The 22,249-nt window shown below is 46.1% G+C and overlaps 1 long non-coding RNA gene across 6 annotated transcripts; it reads right to left on the minus strand.

Annotated features, from left to right (window-relative positions):
- Window positions 1-4,779: 4,779 nt before the first annotated feature.
- Window positions 4,780-8,216, minus strand: LOC125537207 (uncharacterized). 6 transcript variants are annotated; one of them, XR_007295688.2, is made up of 8 exons: window positions 7,302-8,215; window positions 7,131-7,220; window positions 6,964-7,005; window positions 6,718-6,885; window positions 6,503-6,559; window positions 6,354-6,398; window positions 6,185-6,255; window positions 4,780-5,890 (listed from the first exon to the last, which is right to left on the minus strand). It is a non-coding gene; the product is annotated as an uncharacterized LOC125537207 (long non-coding RNA). The 6 variants fall into 6 exon arrangements; XR_007295687.2 differs by having other exon boundaries at window positions 6,718-7,220; window positions 7,302-7,535; window positions 7,638-8,215; XR_007295685.2 differs by having other exon boundaries at window positions 6,718-7,220; window positions 7,302-7,535; window positions 7,634-8,215.
- Between the last annotated feature and the right edge of the window lie 14,033 nt (window positions 8,217-22,249).

Below are 22,249 nucleotides of genomic sequence, written 5' to 3' on the forward strand. Positions count from 1 at the left end.
GTCTGTTTCAATTGTTCATACTTTTCTTTGAATTATGCTGTTACTCATGTGATCTACTCCAGTGTGCGGTGCTGTGTCATGGAATCAAATTTAGGGCTCCTTTGATTCAAAGGATTTTTGTATGATTAGAAATCTTAGGATTTTTCCCTATATTGGTTGTTTGATTCATACTTAGGATTTAATCCTGTCGGAATTTTTTCTAAATATTTTTTTGTACTAATAGGATTTGAGGCATACACTCAAACCTCCTTTGTTTTTTGGGCAGCGATAGGGGCCGGTCGACCGGCCCAAATTCGGCCGGTCACCGCGCGTCCGTCGGATCTGGGAGCTGACAGCCGTGGGATTAGTTCTTAATTCCCCCCTAAATGACTAGTGACGTAAGCGCAAAACACCGCTCACACACCCGCATGCGTGGTCGCTGTCCCCCGGGCCCCTGCGTCCTCCACGGCCGCCGCCATGACCGTGGATTGCAGCTCGCCACCTCTCTATCTGCAGCTCGTCGTCGATGTTGTAACACGCCCTGCCCATGTCGCTGTCGTTTTAGCACCACCACCTGTTGGATGCTGCTCCACTCATAGCCGAATCCAGCTCAGCATCAAACTCGCACCGGCTATCGTAGGAACGAGATCCTCTGACGTAGGATGTTCTACTGCCGAGGGACGTCGTTGACGCTGCACCGTTCATCAGGCATCCAACAATTACAGCCTTCGCTAGCTTTCTCGCTCGGGTGGAAACAAACATAAGCGGCCCATCGGCCCAGTCCAACGCTAGCTAGAGAGAGAGGCGAAGGAAGCGAGGGAAAAAGGCGCGAGAGGCCACAGAAACGGTGCCAAAATTGATCGGAAGGAGATCCCCGGCGCTCAGCAGGGACGACTGCTCTGCTCCTAGTCCTTTGTGATGGAAGAAGTAGCCTGCGTGAATAAAACACTGGAATTGATTAAACTTTCACCATCAGATTGATTTAGAACTTGATCAAATTTCCCTTTTTCTCATCGAAGAAGTAGCCTGCTGAACTCGGATCAGGCATCCCTTTTTCTGATGAAAAAAGCAACCTGCTGAACTCTGATCAAGCATTCCTTCTTCTAATGGAAGATGCAACAGAAAGAGAAGAGGCTGATACAGTGCATCATGATTTCAATTCTAACAAGTATTTTTCTTATCTCAAGTATACTGATTTTACTTGATTTTATTCTTATCCCAATTACCGCTACTCTTTGCTTATTCTCTTACAGAAATCTTTTTCGAGTACTATTAGTCCGAATATGATTTTGTATTTCAATAACAACTTACTTATATTTAATTTCTAGGGACCAATCACAGATGATCTATTTACTGGGTCGTGGTGAAGCACTACTGTTTTTGGGCAATCATGTGCTCTGTACTTGAATTAGAGCACAAGCAAGCATGGTTTTGGCAGATTTGGGCATTCAGTTCAGTTCTAGGTTACAGTTGCTCAATCCCTTTTGGCCATTCAGTTCAGTTCTAGGTTCTGAGATAATACTCCAATTTATGTATCTCAAACCCTTTTGCCATGCATTTCAAAGATAATACTCCAATTTATGTATGCATGCTCATTGTACATTCGGCAACCAAAGCAAGCATTATGACTTTGTATTCCTGGAAGGACATGCTCTCAAATTGTCAACACGTGCTATCCTCTTTAATTAACAGCACCAGTATTATGCTCTCAAATTGACAGTCTTAGATCCCAACAGAACAATAGTTACGGTACAAAGAACGTCAGTGATTCACATTCAATATTTTGTAACAATAATCACACTCAAATTCACTCAACTCCACTCTCAAATTACATGATTACAATCTGGATACAACATTCAGTCACACTATTCACTGAAGTGTACAACCAGTTCACATCAGTTACTAGCTCAATCTGGCATTTCTCCTACTGTTGTTGCTTCTCCGTTGTTGTTGTTTCTCTGTTGTTGCTGCTTCTCTGCTGTCTGCACAACTAAAATTACAGTTCCTGCACAACTGAAACTGAAGACACAGCAAGGCAAAGCAAGCAGCAAACCAATGCAACGCGAGGCAAGCAGCAGAGGAACCCTCCGAGAAGAATCGGCGGCATCGACGATGCTTGGTCCGCGGCTCAACGGTCTCGACGGCACCGGGGGCGTCGCACCCTGTACGCGGCCGCCGCTGGCTCCGCCACCTCGACGGATAGGCATCGTCATGCCATGGACGGGGCAACGGCTGGCTCTGCCGCTCCACAGCTACGCTGCTCGCGCCCTGATAGTGCAGCGGCTGCTCTTCACCGCCGGCGTAGCGAACCCTAGGGAGAGACAAGAGTGACTGACCGACGATGATGGAGATTGAGTTTTTTTTTGAACGACATGATGGCGATCGAGAGTGAGGCGAGAGCGATGGGCAGCGTCGGACTGGGCCGATGGGCCGCTTGCTTCTGTTTCCACCCGAGCGAGAAAGCTGGCGCAGGCTGTATTTCCTGCGAGTATCGTTAGATGCCTAATGAACGGTGCAGCGTGAACGACGTCCCTCGGCAGTAGAACTTCCTACGTCAGAGGATCTCGTTCTATCGTAGCACTGCTCGCCTCCACCGCTGACCTGCACACTGTGATCTGGCGAAAACACACACAAATCCCGCACCTAAGAACTCCCGCTTGTCCGTTGAAGCAAAAAACAAAAGCTCGTTCCAGCAAAAACAAAATCCGGTTCCAGCAAAAATGACTTGAGTATCTGAGAACACAAAAAGTGGATGAAGCAAAAATTAATCTTGGTTCTAGCAAAAAAATGCAGAGGTTCCAGCAAATATGCATCAGTTCCAGCAAAATATGCAAAATTAAAACATGGATGTAGCAAAAATTGTCTCCGGTTCTAGCAAAATCAAAACATGGTTGTAGCAAAAAACTCGACCAGAAAAAAACATCACATTTGCACATCCGAGCAAAGAAACACTCGCTGATTCCAACAAAATTCAACGCCGATCGTAACAAAATCGAATGCCGGATGCAGCAAAAATCACACAAAATTACGGATCCCACCAAAAAATGTCACCGATTCCAGCAAAACAAGTGACCGGTGGTAACATTGGTGCTGCATGTGCTCAAAAAAGGGGCAGACCCAGCACAACCCCTTGCCGGGTCTAGCGCCTGACGCCGCCAGTTGCAGCACCGGTCGCAGGCCCGAGACTGGGCGGTTCCAGCATCCTTCGGACGCAGTCATCGCAGAAATCTTTGGGCGAAGCTCTCGTTCGCCATGGAAAAGCTCGTCGCGTGCGGACGTCCGGCTACGTTGCAGGAAAGGAGCGCGATGCCGACGACCTTGCCGCCAATCTGGGACGAGATGCGCGCGGCAACAAAAATATGGGGTCCTCTCGTGTAGGGATGAGGGCTGAAAGGAGAGAAAATAGTGAATTGGGCTTGCGGGAGGTGGAAGACGAGGCTGTGAAAGAAAACGCGTAGAGGATAAGAGCGGGGCAGTGAGGTGAGCTATAGCTGTGTACGTGGATGCGTGGGGATATGCCAGCGCATGGTGCGACCGGCGCAAGATTTAGCCGGTCGTCCGGCGGAAAACATTTTCCTTTTTCCCTGTGATTCAAAATCTTGTTGGATCGGATAAGCATGACATTCCAATCCTATATTTTTATATTCCCACATCCATAAAAATACTTCCGTTGCATCCAGAAATACAAAGGATTACACCAGTTATTGTGTTCCAAAATTTGCTTCGTCTGAAATTTTATTTGGTCAACTTATTGTGTTTATTGGATTGCGCACAAAAAGGCAGTATGTGGAAGCTTTCTTCCGCACACTCGTTGCCAGTATTGCCCTCCATGAGGGCAACTGCAGGGGGCTTCATCAAATGTCACCCCCCTATTTTTCTTCAAACCCTACCCAGCTGCGCTCATATTTCTTCCAAATCTATCTGTTCCGGTCGATTCAAAACTTTATTTTCCCACTACTTCTAGATATATTTTCTATTATAAACAAGTCAAAGATAAATATTACTACAAAGCAAACAATGTTTTCAAAATATTACAAAGTTCAAGTTCAAATTCAATTTTATTCGGAGGACATATGCTCCTACTAGTTTCCATGATGCACACACTAGTGCTCTAACTAGATTATTGATAAGTTGTTAATGCACTTCTCAATCACAAAGTTTTTGATAAATCTTAAAATTTCAACTCCGGGCGCCTTTTTTAGGTAAAACTTCCGCCGCTTTATGAATTAAACAAGTACCGGAATCTCATCCGAAACAATCTACAGAATGCTGGGTGGTGATGAGAGCCACACAAACTTCAGTTCATCTCCCATTCCCACCTTAGCTAGTCTATCCGCGACGGCGTTTGCACTACGGCTAACCCAAGATACTTTAAAATCATCCAAATCCTTCAGCTTCGACTTGATGTCTTTGACAGTTGGTCCAGCGGCAGAGAGATTCTTCTCCTGATTATTGAGCATGGACACCACTCTTGACGAGTCACACTCGAGATGGAGCTTCTCAACCCCAATTCTTCTCGCCACCTTCTTGCACGCCAGAAGTTTCACCATACTCCTTAATCATGCATATTTCATAATCATAGTGTTCATGGTCACACGACAAATATATCACCTGCCACTCATTTGCACACCCCTGGATCGTAGTTTTAAAACTGGACTACCAGTTCTGGTTTTCATCGGTCGAATAGTCGGTTCAATTGTTGGATTTTAGAAAGACAAAAGCATATGCAAAAACTAGATAATTCCCCCGCGCTTTGCTGCGGGATTATTTTGAAATTATTTTGCTGAAATTCGGTTGAGCAAAATAGAAGTAATGAATTTATTTGACTTGATTTTTTGATAGTTGCATAACAGTTTCATAAGATAAATATCATAATATGTGGCTAAATTTCCTTGGAGTTGTCAACGCTGGTGCCTTCTTCCTTGTGAACAAAATGTACATGTGGGATTCCTTTCTTGATGTAGTCGAAGATGTATGTGCCAGCCTTCAATGAATGATTCTTTGTCGTGTCGTCTTGAAAAGAGGCGCTGGTTATTGTCAGTTTCGTAGCATTCTTCATGTTTGTAATAGCCTCTATGTACCTTTTGTGTGCTTCTCTTGTTGGATGTGTTGCTGAAGGTGGCAGAACTTTTCTTGGTGCATCAGATCACATACTGTAGCAAAATAGTACGCAGGAACTTAGAAAACAACTATGCACGTAACAATCGTACCAGTTAGCTTCCTGCTGGTTGTCCATGTACTTGCAAAAGCCAATATTTAGTTGTAGGGACACAATGGACAATGGTATAGTTGTTCTTATATAGAGATGTGTGGCAGTCATAAAAACGTGTAATAGAAAGATATTGCTTTTAAAATAGTTAATACACAACAAATATAACAGAAAGTTATAGATGGTATTTATATTGGGGTTTTAATTAGCAGGTTAATGTACGTATTAATATCGCACACGCATGTAAGATTTGGGCATGGTGATTGTTGGTTGGATTCCTAGCAAAGAAAATAATTGGGGGTTGGTATATAAAATATAAAACTTTCTAAGCGGTGAAGGCTAGCATGGGCGGCATTTTCTGCAGTTTATGAGAGTTTTGAGGAGATACATACTCTAGCAAGAAAAAACAGAGATGACATTATAATAGATATCCTCATGTTAACATTCAAAATGTAATACGAACCCAGTTTGGTATTTATAGATTTATGACTAAAAGTACCCTCGTACACTCATACACGTCGAGGAATGGGTACTCTGGTGATTCCAAAGGGCGAAAGGAGAAAAGACAAAGAGAAACTCGGTGCATTCAAGCATTATCCAATAATGAAGATCCTTCATGTATGATTGTCTCCTCCACATGTTAACATCTACCATGAATAGTAAGACCCTTCGTGTTTGATTGTCTCGTCCATATGTTAACATCTGTCATGAAGAATAGTATAAGATTTCAGTCTAGGTGTTTCATGGATGGCAAATCTAAAATTTATAAGCACTCAAGGACAGAGCAGCAAGCAAGGGCATGATGCATGAAACAAAAGGTTTCCGGGTTGCCATGGAAGCTCAGCAAAATGGGTATGAAATGAAGAAATGATTTTTTTGCTGGTCGTAGGTATAGGACAGTGGAAGTTCCCATGCGTGTATTGCGAAGCATAGCATTGTTAAAGTTGGAAGTAACAAATAGGACGATCTAAAGGTTGGAATTAAAAATTGAAGTACCTATTTGGTATGCATGTTTGGCTTACTCCTGCTGTCCATCATTGGTTGTTTGATATTTGTTGTCTGTTTTGCTGCATAAGGAGAACCATCTGGCATTGTAATTATTTTAAGGGAAATAATTAAATTTTGTGAGAATTATTTTATATAGGTTGTGAGAAGTAATACATACTCTTTCTTGTATTCTTTGGAAGGACTATGTTCATGTTTCTTTGATCTGCACTTAGATAAGATAGATCTCTCAAGGGGTAAGTGAATCGATCGATAAAAAGAGAGCATGTATAAACCTGGTGTATCATAGGCATGTGAGTATTGCCATACCTGATAGATTTGGTGGCATCATCCTTGGTAAAGTCTATTCTTCTTTTTGCTCCAGACCTAATTAGAAGGGAGATTAATCAGTGTTATAAGTCTGATAAACGTTGCTCTCGAGATGCTATTGCTTGATCGATGCCAAGAAGTAGATGATAGAATGAATGTCAAGATATATTGTGCAGAAGAAAACTCATTTGAAAGAACATTTGTGCCTTACAAACCTCTGTTCCTGTTTCTAGCCATACGTGTGCGACGGTTATCGGCAGCAACATATGGACTTGCTCGAGGAGAAGGATCGGGTAATGACGTACGACGTGGCAGTCCACGTCCACGTGAAACTTCTTGTGGATGACCAACCCCATGCCCAGTTGGATAACGTGAAGAACTTTCTGCATTATCCATGTCAGGATGCCTAATAACCCCAAGGAAGTGGAATTGGATGAAGGGGCCAAGAATGTAAAACGTACCAACAGAATACGAGCGCAATGCAATGTGTTGTGTGTGCTCAACTGTTTCGTATAGAGAATTAGAGTGCACCATTATATATTGAACTTAGCAAAATTATATGAGATTGATATTGAGCAAAGAAATTTACAGAAGTAGCAACCGAGGAGAATTTGGGAATATTATGTACCTTTAGGAGGCAGAAACCAAATGTGACTGTGTTTGCAGTGAGGGAAACCCAATGAAGATGACTACTTGGGCATCGTTGAGCACACAGTATCTGAGAAGTTGCAAATTTGTGATGCAATCACCAATATATCATACATAGAGAACATGGAGGAAATGGTAGGGAGTTGCTCACCGGAGGTGGTATGAGTGATGTGGTACAGACCCGATGGGAAGGAAATGAGGTGAGGCCAGGCAGACTTTAAAGAGCAATCCATCAGTTTCTTCTGGAGATGGTGGGGAGGGGAAGTGGAGCGGCTAGAACATTAGTATTAGGAGAGGGAGCGTCCGACATCAATTAGTCTGCTGGCTGTTCGCTATCCATTGTGACCAGGGAAGATACACAGGGTGGGCCGGTGGAAGCAATGGGCTGTAGAGAGGATGCAGCAGTAGGCTGTGTAAGGTTGCTATGGCCCTTTTCATAAGAATATATGTAGGATTATAAGAAAAGAGAAATATTCATCTTACGAACAGAGTACAATAGCTTCAAGTCGACATATAGCGTGGCCGTAGTCGGGAGCTCGATGTCGTTGTCAGCAAATCAGTAACCAAGAGGAAAGTGCATACATCTGGGCTGAATTAGCCGGGACGGCATCCAAGGGAGGAGGTGCTTGCTGACGCCGGCGCTAAGTTGGGATGGGCAGCAGCGAGTCCATGGCTGAGCAGCTCGACATCGATCCCCAACGACGACACCACCGGCCGCTGCTACATTGTGAAGTAGCCGTGACAGACACCGTAAGTATGGAGGAGGTTAAAGGGGAGAGGAGGAAGGAGGTGGCCGCCACGGAAGGACTGTTGTGCATCGGGAGGAAGGGAGGTGCTGGCTTGGGAGTGAGGCGTGGCGGAGAGGGAGAGAGCAGCGTGGATCTTGGGTAGGCGGCGAGGCAGAGTGTGCCGTGCGCGGGGGGAGAGCCGGTCCATCGGGATCCCGTGCTGGCGGCGCACCGCGGTGGACAGGGGAAACCGATGGAGACGAGGGACCGGAAAACAGGCGAGGGAGTCACGGAGGAAAGCGGTGGAGACGGGGGCATTCTCGCAGGAAAAAAGAGGAAGTGGAAGCCGATGGCCGGGCTGGGCTGCGATTACGTCCATCGTGAGCTTCTCTGGCTGGGCCTATGAACAGTAACTGAAGCCGACGTGTGTAGTAACTGAAGCCAACGTGTTCGTTTTTTGGTATGATGGGTCCTGCTTGTAAGCCTCTAGTTAAACGCTGACGGGGCAATGGTGCTGATGTGGATAGCCTGCATGTCAAGGGAAATAGGTTAGTGGAGATGAACTATTTAGGTATTATAGATAGGCAAAATAACTTATGTTCCATCATTGACAGAAATTTGCGCCGGAGCAAATCCTCTTAATAGTACGGACCAAAGAAATAAAAGCGTCGAAAATGCCATGTTTCATTTAAATATGCATGTGTAGCTCAAGCACACGGTTAGTCCGCAAAAATTGTGTTGCCATCAACACCAAAACACTTAGGGAAGAAATGCCCTTTCACTTTGATATTTGCCGGTGTGATTTTGTGTGTGTGCGTTAGTGTTGGTTGTGTGTTTTTTAATCACGCAGAGGTCAAGCATATGATTATGTTTGTATCTCATTGATGTTTTATTTTTAGTTGACCAGGTATGTGTTTGTCCATTGTCACGGGGGCGAAATATTTTTTAGCACAATAAAAACGACAATAGGGGACAAATCTTGATGCAGAAAAATAGGCAAAATAAGATTATTTTTAGTTATAGCAGTTTTTTTTCATTTGTTAAACTGATAAAATACGTATGTGTCTGTGATTGATCTGCTTTATTGAGTTATCAAAATAAAGGAGTGATTGATATTTATTTGCTTATAGACCGTGAGTTTATTACTATTTATTGGGGTACCAAGATGTGTGATAAGTATCAGGTTTGTCACAAGAAATAAAATTTTTACATACCGTGAATTTATTGCTATACCATATATTGATCTGGTTTTTGGTTATCAAAGATTGGTTTGATGAAACCACAAGTGGATGGAAAACCTGGAAAAAATGGTTTTGTGTGGGAGGATAGACGATAGGTGGTGGGAAGATTTTTTTTTTGTCAGATGGAACCTAACTTTCTTTTTAAGTACTCACTCCTAAAAAAATATAAAAGCGTTTAGATAACTAAAATAGTGACCTAAACGCTTATATATCTCTTTACGAAGGAAGTAGTATATTAGGTATGCACCCGTGCATTGACACGAGGCCAAATATCTTCTTTTAACGCAAAAGAGGATCATATTAGACAAATCTTAATGCAAAACAATAGGCAAAATAAAATTATATTTTGGTTATAGAGCATATATTTTATGCCATTGCTTAAGCTGACAAAATAAGTATATGCTCGTGTCTGATCTACTTTATTGGCTTTAATTACTTATATTTGTTTACATGCAGTGAATTTATGATTATTTATTGGGTTATCAAAGATGTCTAACCAGATTTTACCATAAGAAGCCATTTGTCTACCGACCGCAAATTTATTGCTATATTATAAATTGATCTGGTTTATTAGGTTACCTCTTTATTTGATCTGGAGGGGAAGGAAAATCGTGAAAAAATCAATGGATGTTAGAAGGACGAACGAAGAGATGGTAATGTTAAGAATAATTTAACTCAGTGTTAATTAGGGGATAATTCCCACTCTCCCCGTGCGTGTAATCCCATGATGTTGGAAACGTCAGAACGGTTTATTCATGGAGCGAACGTCCGTACATGTTGTATATAAGGGATCCAAAACTATCAATAAAGACAACTCAGTCATTCTATTTGATTGTCTCTGTCTCTCTACTTTTACCTTCGAGCAGGTAAAATAAAAATTAACATACGATGAAACTTTAATTTCTTTTCAATTAGTGTAGTTATACAGAGATAATGTTTTTCTTGTGAGTAGAAGTATAGAGATAAAATCCACCCTTCATGAAGAAAATGGTGACGGGAACCAACCATAATACTACCCACAGTGGGAGTAATATAGATGGTAACATCACACTTATCTAGACAAAATAGATGATGTAGCATGTAAATAATGAAAAAAAAGAAGCATGTGGTAACATAGCTAGTTACAATAACATCACACATATCAAGAAAAGATGAGTGTACAACTTAATAAATGAAGTGATGCATGACATAACATATATGTTACTACCCACTATGGATGTAGTAATATAGACTAGTAACATATGCATGTTACTACTCTAAGTTACTCTCCGCTGTGACTAGTCTAACACATAGAGAGCAGGGAGGGTCGCAGGAAGCAATGTGATTCTGGCACCTGCAGAATTCAATATGTTTGGCTTTTTCTGCTACCTCCCACCACTACGACCCTTTTCGTCACAAATGACGTACCACTGTGTCAGGCTAAGAGTTGTTTTCTCTTTTTGTAATTTCTACGTTTCTCTATGAAAGCAACTTTTCTATGGTGAAGATGTGGTAGGTGCTTCTGCCTTACCACAAGATCAGTACTAGACGATGTTACATGCCTAGGTGACGTCAGAGCATCTCCAGCTGTTCGCTCCCTAAGAGGCTAGAAAAAGCGTCGTTTGGGGATGAACCAACGATATTTTCGGTGTGGGGACAATCGGGTTCCCATCTGTCGCCCCAGGTCGCCCCCAAATGCCTTTTCCATAAACATTTTTTAAAAAAGACTTCGGCTAAAATTCGGCAAACACGACATAGATTCGGCAATATGTAGACGTTCCACGGTTTTTTTACATTATAGAAAACATAAAATCTACTAAGAAAAGAAAACAAAGGGCTGCTGCCGCGCCTACAGGTCGAAGAACTTGCTGAACGCTGCGTAGTCGCCGTCGTCGTCCTCCTTCTTCTTCGCACGACCGTCCCTGCTGGACCCCTGCATGGGGTCGCCCTGGAGAACTGGTTTGGCCGGTGGCGGCGCGTCGTCGTCGCTGTCCTCGAGCACGATGATGCCTCCCTCGTCGCGGCCACGGCGGCGCGCGGCGATCTCCTCCAGGGCGTGGCGCTGGCACTCCATCTCCAGCCGGGCCCAATCCTCCCAAGCCTACTTCATGGCGGCCTCGTCGTCGAGCGCTCCATCGTGTTCGTTCTTCACGGTGGCGAGCCCCGGCTCCGTCTTTGGCTTGACGAGGCGGGGGGGAGCTGAGGAGGAGGCACGACCGACCTCGTTGATGACGAGGACGGCGTCGTGGGTGCGCCGGCCGAGCAGCGTCTCCACAGGCTCGACCTTGACACTGACGAGCGTCGGCGCCCTGGAGGAGTGGGACGAGGAGAAGGAGGAGGACGACCCGCCCAACATTCGCCTCGGCAGCCACGGGCCGCCACTCTGGCGGGGAACCGGGGCCGCCGGGTACTTGAGCGGCGGATCATTGCCGCCCTCAAGGTACTCGAGGACGGCGTGGAGCGTGCCGCCGGGGGCGCCCCACCACAGGCGGCGGCCATCGCTGTTGTTGCGCCCCCGAAGCACCGTCGCACTGTTGATGGAGGCGAGCCGCTCCGCCTGCCGGCGTTTTAAGTACGCCGCCCAAGCCTCGTGGTTGCCGGTGTCATACTCCGAGAGGGCCCGCTCCTTGTCCGACAGAGAGGCCCGCACACGCTCGATCTCGGCGTGGAAGTAGCCGGGGTGTTCGACATCGGGCAGCGGGGGGGCTGGGACGCCCCTGGCACGCGCATGTTGGGGGCGCCGGGTAGTTCGCCTTGTGGAGGAGGTGGGCTTCCCACTCGTGCAGAGAGCGGCGGCCAAAGTCGTTGGCCGCCGCCACGTCACTGGGGAACCGTTCACCCATCAGTGGCTAGACGAGGGAGAGAGGGAAAGAGAGGGCGTCAGCAGCGAGAGATGGGGGGGGTCTGCGGGCGGGTGCGTCCAATGGCGAGGGAGGGGTACGTCTTTTATAGCGGTCGGGTGGCAGCAACGCGTGTACGAATCACTGATTCCCCGCGGAATCAATGGAAGGCTGACCGACGATAGCCTTGGCATTGATTCCCCGCGGGAAACCGAGGCGACGAGGACAACGAGGCGCGGGGGGTTGCTGACTAGGCGGACCCGCCATTTTTTCGTGCCAAAATTGATTGCCCCGGCGCCCCCGGACGCCCCAAGTGCGCCGAGTTCTGTCTGGGTCCGTCAGCGCCAGTTTCAGGCCTAACTGGCTTAAAATGGGCTCCCGGGGACGCGATTGGGCCGAATTTTCGGCGCCGGCGCTAAAAAATGGCCTTGGGGGTCTGTTGGGGACGCGGCTAGAGATGCTCTTATACATCTACCGATGTGTCCTTGTGAAAAATTTCATCCCCAGCTTTGTATGAAAACATAACTGAAACTGAAAACTTAGTTAACTGTTTCACTGTCTAGAAAAAAAAGAATAGAGAAGGGGAAACGTTCCAAATCACCGAGGGGATTTTCATCGCTCGCATCGACACCTTCATTGGTTGCCACGATTCCATGTGTGCCCCACATACAAAGCACCTACCGTTTTATAAATATCCAGGACGACTCGTTCCCCTTCCTTTTGTGTTTCACCCTCATTCTCTCAACTTTCTGTTGTGAAAATATCTCTAAAAAATTTCTGTAACAATACCTCTGTTGCAGAATAATTTCGCAACATGACCTTTGTTATGAAATTTTCTGAAATATTTCTAACTTCTATAAACTTTCCGCAAAAGGACCTTTGTCATGAAAAAATTCTGCGACAAGACCTCTATTGCAAAAAACAATCTGCAACTTGACCTATGTTGCAAAAATTTCTGCAACATGGGATGTGTTGCAGAAAATTTCCGCAACGCGACCCGTGTTGCAATTGTAGAGACTAGCGCTCAGCCGCTTAATCCGCTAGATCGGGCGTCTCGCAAGGCGATGCAAAAAGATCCGTCGAACGCGTAGCAGCACCCATACAAAAGCCATTCGACACAGATTTGTGTCACACACAAGAAAATTAGATCGGCTAATCAGCCAGAAAAAAGTCTACTATTGTGTGTTGACTTCATTTTGTCTCACGTGAATGAAGCACCATTCCGAATTTCCGATAATTGCATAGTCGATCTTAGTCCTAGGCCCATGAGGTGGGTGCGAAAACATGTCACTATTTATTGATGTACTTGACAAAAAAACATCAAGTCAAGCGAGTGGTCACAAATCTGACAAACATGAAACATCCATTTTCTCCCTCTGTCCATGCTAAGCCTAGGGTTTTTTCCACTCATCACCACCCTCACCTTCACCATCACTGACCTTTCCTTCACTGTCTCCAACATCTATGCCCCTTGCATCCGGATCAGAGAACTTAAGACACGTCGCCGCTAAGAATAGCTGATTATCCTTTGCCAAGTTTTATGGACTTTGCCGCTTCTGCGGTTTGATTGCATCGATTGTGTAGTTTGGTCGATCCATGCTTTCGGTCGGGTGCATTTCTCCATCTGGCTACTAGTTTCAGTGCAAAGTGACATGAGAGATGTTCTCATGTGCAAAAAAATCGTTGACAGGGCCACGACATGATGCCCCCTGTTCCGGGCCTCTCAAGACAGCTGACTGCCTCATCCTACGGTGCCCCTTCGCTCGGGGATTTTGGGCGATGGTGGGGATGTCTGATCATGACATAGCTGAGGATCGCCTACTCCAATTGTCTCCCGGCAACCGTCATTTTTTTCGTGAATACGCAAAGCTTGCGTATCTTTCCATTAATAGAAGGAATAGAATGAGTACAACGAGGGATACAACACATGACACGAACACAGGTGATACGTCTCCAACGTATCTATAATTTTTGATTGTTTCATGCTATTATATTATCAATCTAGGTTGTTTTATATGCATTTATATTCTATTTTATATGATTTTTGGGACTAACCTATTAACCTAGAGCCCAGTGCCAGTTTCTGTTTTTTTTCTTGTTTTTGGGTATCGCAGAAAAGGAAAATCAAACGGAGTCCAATTGACCTGAAATTTCACGGAGATCATTTTTGGACCAGAAGAAGCCCACGGAGTATCGGAGATGGGCCAGAAGAGTCACGAGGCCATCACGAGGGTGGGGGGGTGCGCCCCCTACCTCGTGGCCGCCTCGGGGATCCCCCTGACTTATCCCAAACGCCAACACCTCTTATATATACAGAAACCTACAGAAAATAACCTAGACTGGGAGTTCCGCCGCCGCAAGCCTCTATAGCCACCGAAAACCAATCTAGACCCGTTCCGGCACCCTGCTGGGGAGGGGAATCCCTCTCCGCTGGCCATCTTCATCATCCCGGCGCTCTCCATGACGAGGAGGGAGTAGTTCACCCTCGGGGCTGAGGGTATGTACCAGTAGCTATGTGTTTGATCTCTCTCTCTTTCGTGTTCTTGATTTGGCATGACCTTCATGTATCACAAGCTTTGCTATTATAGTTGGATCTTTGTCACACCCTCGATGCATAGCTACCACGTGTCGAGGCACGACTTAGAGACATAATTGCATTGAAGGCATATGTCGCAAGTTAGGCAATCTTCACAACATCCCATGTAATATAAATAATAAAAGGGAGATAACATAGTTGGCTTACATCGCCACGTCAATCAAGTACATAAATAACATTACATCATCCAAACACTCATGGCCCGACTACGGCGCCAAAATAAAAGAGAACCCAACATGCGACAACGGCCCCGTTCACCCCCAACTGGGCACCACTACTGATCATCGGGAAAGGAAACATAGTAACATTGAGAGTCCTCATCGAACTCCCACTTGAGCTCATACGCGTCTCCTGGAGCGGAATCATCAGGCCCTGCATCTGGTGTAATAGTAATCTGTGAGCCACAGGGACTCAGCAATCTCGCACCCTCGTGATCAAGACTATTTAAGCTTATAGGTAAGGCAAGGTAAATATATGTGGAGCTGCAGCAAGCAACTAGCAAGTATGGTGGCTAACTTATTCGCAAAAGAGAGAGAGAAGAGGAGGCAAAGCGCGAGCGAGAAACTAGAGAACCACCCGCGCAAACATTACTCCAACACCGTGTCCACTTCCCGGACTCCGCCGAGAAGAGGCCATCACGGTAACACACTCAGTTGATTCATTTTAATTAAGTTAAGGTTCAAGTTATCTACAACCGGACATTAACAAATTCCCATCTGCCCATAACCGTGGGCACGGCTTTCGAAAGTTCAAATCCCTGCAGGGGAATCCCAACTTAGCCCATGACAAGCTCTCACGGTCAACGAAGGAATAGACCTCCTCACAAGACATTCCTATTAGATTCGGTATCTCGGTAATTCAAGACAATTCGACAGGTTAAAACAAGACCAGCAACACCGCCCGAATGTGCCGACAAATCCCGATAGGAGCTGCACATATCTCTTTCTCAGGGCACACTCAGATTGTCCAAACTTCCGGTAGGCCAGCCCAGAGTTGCCCCTGGTAGCCACCGGCGGCTGACGGTTTGGACCAACACTCAGAGGAGCACTGGCCCGGGGGGGGGGGGGTTAAAATAAAGATGACTCTTGAGTCTGTAGAACCCAAGGAAAAGAAAAGGCTAGGTGGAAAATGGTAAAACCAAGGTTGGGCATTGCTGGAAAAGCTTTAATCAAGGCGAACTATCAAGGGGTTCCCATTATAACCCAACCGCGTAAGGAACGCAAAATCCGGGAACATAACACCGATATGACGGAAACTAGGGTGGCAAGAGTGGAACAAAACACTAGGCGAGAGGCCGAGCCTTCCACCCTTTACCAAGTATATAGATGCATTAAGATAACATAGCAGTATAATGATATCCCAACAAGTAAATAAATGTTCCAACAAGGAACGGCCTCCAATCTTCACCTGCAACTAGCAACGCTATAAGAGGGGCTGAGCAAAGCGGTAACATAGCCAATCAACGGTTTGCTAGGACAAGGTGGGTTAGAGGTTTGACATGGAAATTTGGGAGGCTTGCAGGCAAATGGTAGGCATCATAGCATTGGCATAGCAAAAGAGCGAGCAAACTAGCATAGCAAAGATAGTAGTGATTTCGAGGGTATGATCATCTTGCCTGCACAGTTGTCAGAGTTGACTGGATCCTCGAAAGCAAACTCAACGGGCTCCTCGTTAGCGAACTCGTCTCCCGGCTCTACCCAAACAAGACAAACAAGCAACAAGGACACAATCAACCACGTGCAAGAATCCAAACAAGACGATGCGATGATGATATGCTATGCGGGATGCGATGCGGGATGCAAAATGCAAGATATGACAGGAAATGCATCAACCTGGTCTCAACATGGAAATCCAAGTGTGCCACTGGAAAGTTGAGATGAAATTGCTTGAAAACAATATAAAGAACGCCGGAATCAGAGTTACGGTTTGGAAATGGCAAGCGATTTAAAAATGACACCGGTCTGCGATTTACAGCAAGTAGGCATCTAAATGCAATGAAATGAACATGCTACAGCAACCAAACATGACAACAAAATACATGGCAGGGATGAATTCAAGATGCTTAGCAAAAGTCTAGCACTGAGCTACGGCCAATTCATCCATTAACAGGTTCAAACAAGCATGGCAAAAATGCATATGGCAAACAGATTTCAGACTTAGTGAAATTAACACTTGTCTGGAATTTCAGATCAGGTAGCACTCTTCGGAGCAACAAAACTATATGCTACAAGAACTGAACATGGCAAAGTAAAGCATGGCATGGAGCTACTCAAAGAGCTTAACAAAAGTCCCTTAGTGACCTTGACAAAAGGGATCAGAAAATACAATTGCAAGCATGTGAACATAGCAAAAACATAATCAGATCACAGACTTAGTGAAAACTGACACATGCTAAAATATAACTCAAGTATGCATGTTTACGAGCTCGATGCACTCACTACGGTGCATGTCATGGCAAGACAAGCATACACTCATCAAGAAGGCACAAAATGCAAGCTAGACATGGCAAGAACAATAGCATAGCATGCACGGATCAACTACAACATCATCGGCAAAATCGCAAACAAGTTGACAATCTACCCAGATTCACAAAGTACCAAAAGTAGAGCTCGATTGACTCAAGCTAGGTTGCTCCATAATTGCAAACAAAGACATGGGTGGATAGAGCACTACAAGATTAACAAAACATCCTTACTGATCATCCTCAAAATAGGCACGGATCACTAGGAAACAACATGAACATATGGCATCATGAGATAAACAACTCCATGACTTAGTGAAATTGCTAAGTCTCTGAAAACAGAATTAGCAGGTGCACCACTTTGCAAGCTTGCACAAGTCACCACACACATCACAAAAATACATGGGTTGCACCTCTGGAAAGATGACAAAACCCTTAACAAAACATATGTAGAGCAACAGGGCATATCATGCACACATTAATCATGCCAAAAATGACAAAAACCTAAACGGATTTGCAGATCTGACAATTATCTCAAGTAGCCCTCTTCTAACGGCATTTCGGGCATCAAGATGAGCTCAAATGAAAATGATGCAATGGAATGAAATGATGTACTCTCTGAGTTGAACATTTTGATATGCTATATGCATGAATCGGAGCTACGTATGTAAAGTTACGGAGCCGTGAACGGGAGCACTTGGACTGAGAATTTCGGGACTTAGTAGAAAAAATCAACCTCTAGGGTTTACTGTTCACCGGATCTAAATCTGCACGCAAAACGAGGTTAGACGGAGCTCTCGCCGGAGTAGGGAGCTGCGGTGGCCGGAGGAAGGAGGAGGCCGGCCGGGCTTGGGCGTGGAGGAGGCGGCGGGCGGCCGGAGAGGGCCGGCGAGGAGGGGAGCCCGCCGGGGTGTGGCGGCGCGGCCGCGGCGTCGGTGCGGCGTCGGGCGGCGAGCAAGGGGGCGGCGGGCGGCCGGAGAAGGGCGCGGGCGGCGCGAGGCGCGGAGTGGCGGCCGGGCGTGGGGAAGACGAGGCGGGCGGCGGCGCGGCGCTCTGGCCCGAGCGGTCGGCGGGGAGGGCCGGCCTCGGGCCCTCGCGGGCCAGCGCGGGAGGCGGGGAAGTGGGCGCGGGCGCGACAGGTGGCGGCGGTTGATTGGTGGCGGCGATGTGTCCGCTAGGAGGCGGACATGTCCGGCGGCGGCGTGAGTAGGTTTTAGGGTTACAGGGGAGACGGAGATCCGAATTTCGGGGGGGGGGTCTTTAAATAGGCATAGAGGGAGCTAGGAGAGTCCAAATGAGGTGCGATTTTCGGCCACGCGATCGTGATCAAACGCTCTAGATGATGGAGCAGAGTTAGGTGGGTTTTGGGCCAAATTGGAGGGGTGTTGGGCTGCAACACACACGAGGCCTTTTCGGTCCCTTAGTTAACCGTTGGAGTATCAAACGAAGTCCAAATGATACGAAACTTGACAGGCGGTCTACCGGTAGTAAACCAAGGCCGCTTGGCAAGTCTCGGTCCAATCTGGAAATGTTTAATCCCCCCACACTAAAGAAAGCTAGAAATGACCACCGGAGGAGAACGAAGCGCCGGAATGCAAAACGGACAACGGGGAAAATGCTCGAATGCATGAGATGAACACATATGCAAATGCAATGCACATGATGACATGATATGAGATGCATGACAACGACAACAACACACGGAGACAAGGACCCGAACCCGAGAAAATAAATATAACTTAACGCCGAAACGGCAAGAGTGGAGTACAAATTGGGAAAGTTACATCCGGGGTGTTACAACACTCCACCACGACGAAAGGATCTCGTCCCGAGATCTAGGACTGAAAGAACGCCAGGTACTCAGAACGGAGGTGATCCTCACGTTCCCAGGTAGCTTCACGGTCGGAATGGTGTGACCACTTGACTTTGAGAAATTTGATTGACTTGTTGCGAGTCTTGCGTTTAGTCTCTTCAAGAATGGCAACTGGGTGCTCACGATAAAAGAGATCTTCTTGGAGCTCAATGTCCTCGAAGTTGACGGTGCGGTCAGGAGTCTTGAAGCACTTTCGAAGCTGAGAGACATGGAAAACATCATGAACATTTGCAAAGTTTGAAGGAAGCTCGAGTTGATAGGCGAGGTCGCCTCTCTTGCTGATAATCTTGAAAGGTCCCACGTATCTAGGGGCAAGCTTCCCTTTGATACCGAAGCGACGATTACCTTTCATAGGAGAGACGCGGAGGTAAACATGATCTCCGATCTCGAAAGCCAAATCACGGTGCTTACTATCACAGTAGCTCTTCTGACGGGATTGGGCTGCTTTGAGGTTATCACAAATGACTTTGCACATTTCTTCTGCTTCTGTGATTAAGTCATTTCCCAAAAGCTGACGTTCACCGGTTTCAGACCAGTTGAGAGGGGTACGGCACTTCCTGCCATACAGAATTTCAAATGGGGCCTTGCCCGAACTTGCTTGAAAACTGTTGTTGTAGGAGAATTCAGCATAAGGAAGACAATCCTCCCACTTCATGCCGAAGGAGATCACACAAGCCCTGAGCATATCTTCAAGAATCTGGTTGACACGCTCGACTTGACCGCTAGTTTGAGGATGGAAAGCTGTGCTAAAGCGGATGTTCGTGCCCATGGCCTTCTGAAAAGAATCCCAAAACTTGGATGTAAAGATGCTGCCACGGTCTGAAGAGACCACTTGAGGAATACCGTGCAGAGAGACAATTCGAGAGGTATAGAGTTCCGCCAATTGAGCTGCAGTGATCGACTCTTTGATAGGCAGAAAATGAGCCACTTTGGTGAGTTTGTCGATGACAACGAATATAGCATCATTGCCACGCTTGGACTTTGGAAACCCAGTCACGAAGTCCATTTCAATGTGGTCAAATTTCCATTCTGGAATGGCAAGAGGTTGGAGGAGACCAGCTGGCCTTTGGTGTTCTGCCTTCACTCTTCTACAGACATCACATTCATTCACGAATTGAGCAATCTCGCGCTTCATTCGAGTCCACCAATAAGCTTGCTTGAGGTCCTGATACATCTTCGTGCTCCCAGGGTGGATGGAGGGGAGAGAATTGTGAGCCTCGTTCATGATCACTTTACGGAGGTCACCTTTGGGTACAACAATACAATCCTCGAAGAAGAGATTGTCCTTGTCATCAAGGCGGTAGCACTTGTACTTGGGCTGACTCTTGGCAATCCCAATCTTCACCTTTTTCACCATAGCATCAAGAAGCTGGGCTTGGCGAATCTGGTCTTCCAAGGTAGGAGAGACTTGAAGGTTGGTGAGGAAATCTTGAGGAACAATTTGCAGATTAAGTTTGCGGAAAGCTTCACAAAGCTTGGGTTGATAAGGCTTGAGAATCAGACTGTTGCAGTAAGCTTTCCTGCTCAATGCGTCAGCAATCACATTGGCCTTGCCTGGAGTATACTCAATACTCGGATTATACTCTTGAATCATTTCGACCCATCGAGTTTGCCTGAGGTTGAGATTAGGCTGAGTGAAGATGTACTTGAGACTCTTGTGATCAGTGAAAATGTCCATTTTTCTTCCCAATAGAAGATGTCTCCAAGTCAAAAGAGCATGCACAACTGCCGCCAACTCGAGATCATGAGTGGGGTAGTTCTTCTCATTAGGCTTCAACTGGCGAGAGGTATAAGCAACAACTTTCTTCTCTTGCATCAATACTGCGCCAAGACCTTGGAGAGAGGCATCACAAAAGACCTCATACGGCTTGGATTCATCAGGCAGAGTCAGAACTGGAGCAGTGATCAATTTCTCTTTCAAAGTGTTGAAAGCAATGTCACACTCCGGAGACCAAACGTACTTGACGTGCTTCTGAAGAAGATTTGAGAGAGGCTTCGCGATCTTAGAAAAGTTTTCAACGAATCTTCGGCAGTAGCTTGCGAGACCGAGGAAGCTACGGAGTTGCTTCACATTCTGAGGAGGTTCCCAATTCACAATTGCAGACACCTTCTCAGGATTCACAGCAATGCCCTTGGCAGAGATGATATGACCAAGATAAAGAACCTCATCAAGCCAAAATTCACACTTGGAGAACTTGGCGTAGAACTTGTGTTCTCTGAGCTTATCAAGAACCAAATGCAAGTGCTTGGCATGATCTTCCTTGTTCTTGGAGAAAACCAGAATGTCGTCGAGATAGACCAAAACGAAGTCATTGGTGTAGGCGTTGAAGATGAAGTTCATCATGCGAGAGAACGTCGGAGGAGCGTTGACGAGGCCAAAAGACATGACAGTGTATTCATATGAACCAAATCTTGTCCTCAAAGCCGTCTTGGAAATATCTTGCTCACGGATACGAATCTGATGATAACCCATACGGAGATCAAGCTTTGAGAATACTTGGGCACCTTTGAGTTGTTCGAACAGCTCATTGATGTTGGGAAGTGGGTATTTGTTCTTGATGGTCTTCTTGTTCACTGGACGGTAATCAACACAAAGTCGGTCCGTTCCATCCTTCTTCTTCACAAAAAGAACACCACAACCCCACAGAGAAGAACTAGGCCGGATGAGACCCATTTTCTCTTGAATATCGAGTTGCTTCTTCAGCTCCTTCAACTCTTCAGGTCCGAGCTTGTAAGGACGTTTGCACACAGGTTCCGTGCCAGGCTCAAGATCAATAACGAATTCAACTGGCCGGTGCGGAGGCATTCCTGGAAGCTCTTCTGGAAAGACGTCTTGATATTTGCAAACGACTGGAATTTGCGAGATGGCATCGAGTTCACCCTTCTCATTGAGAGAAAACAGACGGATGGTATTATCCCGAGCGGCAAAGACAATTACATCCTCAGACGAATGAGTCAATTGAATTTTCCTGGCTGCACAATCAAGCTGAGCCTTGTGCTTAGAAAGCCAATCCATCCCGAGGATAAGATCAATATCCGAGTTACCAAGAACCATCGGAGAAGCCAGAAACTTGAAATCACCCATCATGATAGAAACATCCGGAATCTCGTGATTAGCGAGCAAACATTTACCCGGAGAGACAACTGCTAACGGTTTATGCATAACTTGGGAAGTCAACTCATGCTTAGATGCAAAAGGTTTCGAGATGAAGCAATGCGATGCACTAGTGTCAAAAAGAACTTTTGCAGGAACATCGTTAACAGGAAGGTTACCCATAATCACATCTGACAAGTCCTCTGCCTGGGCTGCGTTCATCAAGTTGACCTTGGCATGCTTGGGGTTATGCTTGACCACAACTGTACTTGCCGATCTGACAGGAG

Source organism: Triticum urartu, chromosome 2A, assembly GCF_056163025.1.
Source record: "Triticum urartu cultivar PI428250 chromosome 2A, HENAU_Tu73, whole genome shotgun sequence".
Lineage (NCBI taxonomy): Eukaryota > Viridiplantae > Streptophyta > Magnoliopsida > Poales > Poaceae > Triticum > Triticum urartu.